At 43.6% G+C, this 6,113-nt stretch overlaps 1 pseudogene; it reads left to right on the plus strand.

Annotated features, from left to right (window-relative positions):
- The first annotated feature begins 1,467 nt into the window (after nucleotides 1-1,467).
- Nucleotides 1,468-4,662, plus strand: LOC129397604 (SOSS complex subunit B1-like; annotated as a pseudogene).
- The last annotated feature ends 1,451 nt before the right edge of the window (nucleotides 4,663-6,113 follow it).

Here is a 6,113-nt window from a genome sequence, read left to right on the forward strand (position 1 = left end):
ATAGAATTGATTAGAATTCTCGTGTTTGTAGAGCACAAAGCTGTAGCAATACTATAAACTGTGAAGTATCATTTTTATGCATGCCAAACTGCATTTTATGTCTACCAACATATTGAATCAGTCTTAGCATATCTGATATAACTTGTCCTGATGAAACCTGGCAACACCAGACAAAAAGACATTCAAAAGCACTAAAATCACAGCAAAGCACCCTAAGTGTTCTTGTCACAAAGCTCCCAAGCATATTCATCCATAAGTTATTGTACACAGCATAGGGAGAATTCAATTAAACAATTATGTAGCTCTATCCAATATAATGGCATTTTAAAATGTATTTGAATTGCTTTGTCTTCTTTACATGAAAATGATATTACACAGTTGTTATGTGACAAGATGATCATATGAAAAGTATGCAGCCAAAGAATAGGAAAAAATATTGTAGAGGTTATGTCATTTTTCAGGATTTTGTTATATTTGTGGTGTTTGTCACTTTTCAAAAATGTGTGGCCGGGCACGGTGGCTCACGCCTGTAATCTCAGCCCTTATGGAGGCGGAGGTGGGTGGATCTCTTCAGCTCAGGAGTTTGAGACCAGCCTGGGCAACATGGCAAAACCCTGCCTCTACAAAAAATACAAAAATCAGCCAGTTATGGTGGTGGGCGCCTGTGGTCCCAGCTACTTGGGAAGCTGAGGTGGGAGGATCACTTGAGCCTGGGAGGTGGAGGTTGCATTGAGCCATGATAGTGCCACTGTGCTCCAGTCTGGGTGACACAGTGAGATCTTATCTCAAAAAAAAAAAAAAAAAAAGAGCAAAAATGTGTAATTTGTTACGATTTCATATTTCAATCTAAATAAACTTTCACTCTTTTTTTGAGACAGGGTCTCCCCCTGTAACCCAGGCTGGAGAGCAGTAGTGCAATCATAGCCCACTGTAGCCTCCAACACCTGGGCTCAAGTGATCCTCCCACATCAGCCTCCCAGCTAGCTAGGACTATCCCACACCCAGCTAGTTTTTCTAACTTTTTTGTAGAGATGGGGTATCACTATGTTGCACAGGCTGGTCTTGAACTCCTGAGCTCAAGCAAGCCTCCTGCATCGGCCTCCCAAAGTGCTGGGATTACAGGTGTGAACCAGTGCACCTGGCCATAAATATTTACTTTTATATGTAATTTTGTACTTCTATTTTGAATTCTTATCCTTAGAGTCTCCTTCCTCCATAAACAAGCTTCAAAACCCACAATTCCTGAATTAGCCTTTGACCACAGTTGAGTAGTATTTTATGCTCTTATATTATTCTTATAAAAAGTATTGAATTTAAAAGCATGATAGTTTATGCCTGGGGACAGAATTTTCAACAATACAGAGCTTTGTGTGGAAAGTAAATAGTGTAGTCTCCCAGCACGCCTGACTCCCCGCAGGTCACCACTGTTGGTTTGATGTCATTCTATTCTCCTTTTTCTTGAGCCAGTTCATTGTGATTAAGTGTGGCTTTGGAGCGAGCTACCTGGGTTGACTTATGCCTCTGCCCCTGTGGCCTTGGGAAAACTACTAAATCTATTAGTGCCTCCTCTTAAAGGAAAGATGTAATTGTACTGTACCTGTGTCGTAGGGGTGCTGGGAGGACAGTTTAGGGCTTAGAGGAGCAACCAACATGCTGTACTCATTTTATGTTAGTTTCATTTGGAAAATGCATATATTAGCATTACTTTGCAGATATTTCATGTGCCTAAGTATACTGGTCCTCCTCTCCCAAGACTGTAAACTCAAGGTTGGGAACTAATGTAAAACATCTTGAACATTGCCGCCTAATTCCTCAGAAATGTGTGGATGTGAGCGCCATCTAGCTGCATTATCTGTGGTTCTACTGTGACCACCAGGCACAATTCAGCTCACGTGGCTGTTCTGGCTCAGCAGTTGTTGGATTTGTCAGGAAATGGAGGATGACAGTGGTGTGACCAGCATATCAGGAGGCACTCAGGAGAAGTTAGCGATCCAGTGGAAGGAAGAGTATCTCTGAAATGAGATGAGATGGAAAGCCACATCCACGGAACATAGAATAGTTTGAGATTTATACAAAACTTGAAGCCGCACAAAGCAAAAGCTGTCTCCGTGTCCCATTGCAAAGGCACTCAGGGCCAGGCGTGGTGTCTCATGCCTGTAATCCCAGTACTTTGGGAGGCCAAAGCAGGAGGATCGCTTGAGGCCAGGAGTTTGAGACCAGCCTGGCCAACATAGTGATACCCTGTCTCTACAAAAAAATAGAAAAATTAGCCAGGCATTGTTGATGTATGCCTGTAGTCCCAGCTACTTGGGAGGCTGAGGGAAGAGGATAACTTGAGCCCAAGAGTCTGAGGCTTCAGTGAGCTCTGGTTGTGCCACTGCACTCAAGCCTGGGTGACAGAGCAAGACCTTGTCTCAAAAAAAAAAAAAAAAAAAGAGAGAGAGAGAGAAGAAGAAAAACGAGAGAAGAAAAAAATCACTAAGAAGCGTCACTAAAATGTGATTTTCAAGAAAGGCATGGTAAAAATGTGAAAAGGGAGTGGGTAGACATGAAACCTTTCCAAGATAACACAGCTCAACAGTTATGTACAGAAGCGGCTAAAACAAAATAAGTGTGGATGATAAAAGATCAAAGGATGGAGCCATTTTAGAAAGAAGAAAGAAGGTTGTTTGCTATATATCTTATCATCTTAAAAGACTTTCTCTAGTTAACAAATACTGCTAGATTTCAATCATAGACTGTGTAATGGAGTATACAATAGTTACTCAGTCCTCCCACAAATTCACAATCTGATATTCAGTGAAAAAAGACCATTCCAGATGAATATGAACCCAATTTTGTTTAAAAAATATATGTAAGTACACAAGACTAGAAAAAAGACTGGAAAGAAAAATAGTAAAATATAAACTGTGGTTATTCAGAGGAATGCAATTATGGGGGAAATTTTTGTTACTTGTACTATTATGTAATCCCCCCTTTATTTATTTATTGAAACAGGATCTTGCTCTGTCACACAGGCTGGAGTGCAATGATGCAATCATAGTTCACTACAAGTTTGAACTCCTGGAAGCAAGCAATCCTCCTGCCTCAGCTTACTAAGTAGCTGGGACTATAGGCCTGTGACACCACACCTGGCTAATTTTAAAATTTTTTATAGAGACCAGGTCTTGCTCTGTTGCCCAGGCTGGCCTCAATCTCCTGGGCTCAAGTGATCCAACCTCCCGCCTCAGCCTAAAAAGATATTCACTTTTAATTAAATGTAGCTCTTAGTTCTATAATACTTTTTTTTCATTATTTGGCCTATAATTACAGAGTTTAAAAATAGCTTGCCTGATAAAGGTATTTATGTGTCCACCAAAATTCAGCATAATGGTCCACACATGCTAGAATCAATTTCCATTCCAAAACTCTTGATCTTGTTAATTTATGAACAAGAAGTCTTTCCAGCATACATGAAAACCCAAACGCATAAAAGCTAGATAAATTTGACATTATAAAAATTTAAGGCCGGGAGTGGTGGCTCACACCTCTAATCTAAGCACTTTGGGATTACACTTTGGGAGGCCGAGGCAAGCAGATCACTTGAGGTCAGGAGTTCAAGACCAGCCTGGCCATCATGGTGAAACCCCGTCTCTACTAAAAATACAAAAATTAGTGGAGTGTGGTGGTGCACGCTTGTAATCCCAGCTACTTGGGAGGCTGAGGCAGGAGAATCACTTGAACTCGGGAGGCGGAGGTTGCAGTGAGCCGAGATTGTGCCACTGCACTCCAGCCTGGGCAACAGAGAGGACACCATCTCAAAAAAAAAAAAAAAAAAAAAAAAGAAACAAGCTAACAAACAAAAAAATGCTTTGGTTGGCTCTGGCTGCATGTTGACGGAGACCTTTGTGAAGGATATCAAGCCCAGGCTCAGGAGTCTCAAGCTTATCGTTATTGTGCTGGAGACAGGCCAAGACAAAGGAGGGGCACAAGGTTCGGACCTGCAAAGTGGTGGACAAAATGGGCAGCCTCAATATCTCCGTCTGTGATGACATCGGCAATCTGATCCAGCCTGGGGACGTTGTCTGGCTCAACAAAGGGTACGCTTCAGTTTTCAAAGGTTGTCTGACACAGTATACTGGCCATGGGGGTGATCTACAGAAGACTGGAGAATTCTGTATGGTTTATTCTGATTTCCTAACTTCAATGAGCCAAACTCAGAGTATAGCAACCAGCAGGCGCCCAACAAGGTGGTGCAGAACGACAGCAACCCTGCAGAACAACAGCAACCCTACAGCTTCCCAGCCTACCACTCGTCCCCCTGCTGCTTCTCCAGCCGCTGAAAGCCAGAATGGGAATGGATCTAGTAACCCACCAGGGTCCTGGTAGTGGCCCACATCCCCCTCATAGTCCGTCCCACCCCCCAGTACCAGAACCCCTCGAAGCCAGGCCAACCACACACCTGCAGGCCCACCTGGCCCTTCAGCCCTGTTAGTAACGGCAAAGTAGCCCGGAGGAGCAGCAAGATATAGCGTGACATTCTTCCTTCCTGCCGCCAACAACATCCCGTGTTTGCCGGAGAGCAGGACAGCTTTCCACTGGCTGGCTGGTGTCACAATATTTTAGCCACTGAACTTCAGTGGAGGGGTGGTGAACAGTGGCTTCATCCACCCTAATCTCATACTCCCCCATTGTCCAGCTGAACTACCTGTCCCCTGGGAGTCCAGACCCTCCTCTCCTTCCTGTTTAGAAATGACAGTTACCTTCTGTTTCTTCTGTGTGTCACATGGGGATCTCACTAAAATCTCTCCTTCCTAATAAATGTTACCACTCTGAAAAAAATTTTTTAAACTTCTGTTCAAGAGAGGATACCATAAAGAAGACTGAAAGATATTCAAGTTGGAGAAAAATATTTGCACTGTACACAACAAAGGATTTGAAGTCCTTAACAAATAAAGAACCTCCCAAAGTGCTGGGATTACAAGGGTAAGCCACCACGCCCAGCCAGTATATTTAAACTCTTAACAGTAGGTATTGCAGAGGATGAGAGAGAATATCAGGCACTAATATCTTCTGTTTTATACACTTCTGTGTTATTCAGATTTTTCACAAGTATATGCTAGTGTTGTAACCAGGGGAGGAAAAAAACACTTTTACACTGAGAAAGAACAAGAACTCCTGCATTAAGCCCTGCAAAGCATTCCCATCAGCATCTTTTCCCATCAAAATGTCCATCTAATTACAGCAAATGTCTTTAAGTGCCTTGCTGAAGTTGATTTTCCTTTTGCTGGTCTGTTTCAGCTTGGACTGACTTGGATTAGAATCTGGCTTCATCAGTTTCAGTGGCTGGGAGAACCTGAAGATGATGGACTTCTCCCAGCTGTCACTCTCAAGGAGAAGCATGGTCTTGATTCCTACCTCACAACTACCAAACACAAGTGTGTGTCAGATTCTCTTTCCCTTCATTTCCCTCCCCTCTGGGGTAAGGCAAAGATCCAAGTCCCAGCTCCTGTCCTCAAAGCCCTCATAGTCCAGTGTAATGGGCTGACCTAAGCAAGGATGGCATTTGATGACCTTCATGGGATTATCAAATGGAGATGGCTTCGAGCTGGGGGTCCTGGGGGTGGTGGGGAATTGCTGAAGAGTACTCAGTGGAGGCACATGGGATGTGAGTTCTGAGAGGGGTGGTGTGTCTAGATAGGTGGGATCATGGTAAGGCCAAGGCAAGCAGGGATATGGTTGTGATCCGTTTTGCCACCCCTTACCTATGCCGCAGGCCTGAGGGGTCCCCCGCTTGGCCTGGACCTTGGTCTCATCTCAGGGGATCAGGACTCAGCAAAGGCTGTCCTCGCTGTCCTCACCACCCACGAAGGCATGTAATTGTCATGTTTTCCTTTCCCATTGATTCCTTTTTGTCGTGACCTTCTGTACCTACCTAAGGTAACTTAGTTTGTGTTTTTCAAGCTGATTGTTGGTTAATTTATTCAGTCGGTGTTTCTTAGAAAAGGCTCATTGGAGACTCATAAAAACCAGCACTACTCTAAAATAACAAATGAACTTCTAGTCAGTGCCTGACTACCTCCAACTCGTGTTCCTAACCTTGGGTCTTGGAGAAACCAGTTAACAGCTCTGGG

Source organism: Pan paniscus, chromosome 3 (assembly GCF_029289425.2).
Source record: "Pan paniscus chromosome 3, NHGRI_mPanPan1-v2.0_pri, whole genome shotgun sequence".
NCBI classification, from domain to species: domain Eukaryota; kingdom Metazoa; phylum Chordata; class Mammalia; order Primates; family Hominidae; genus Pan; species Pan paniscus.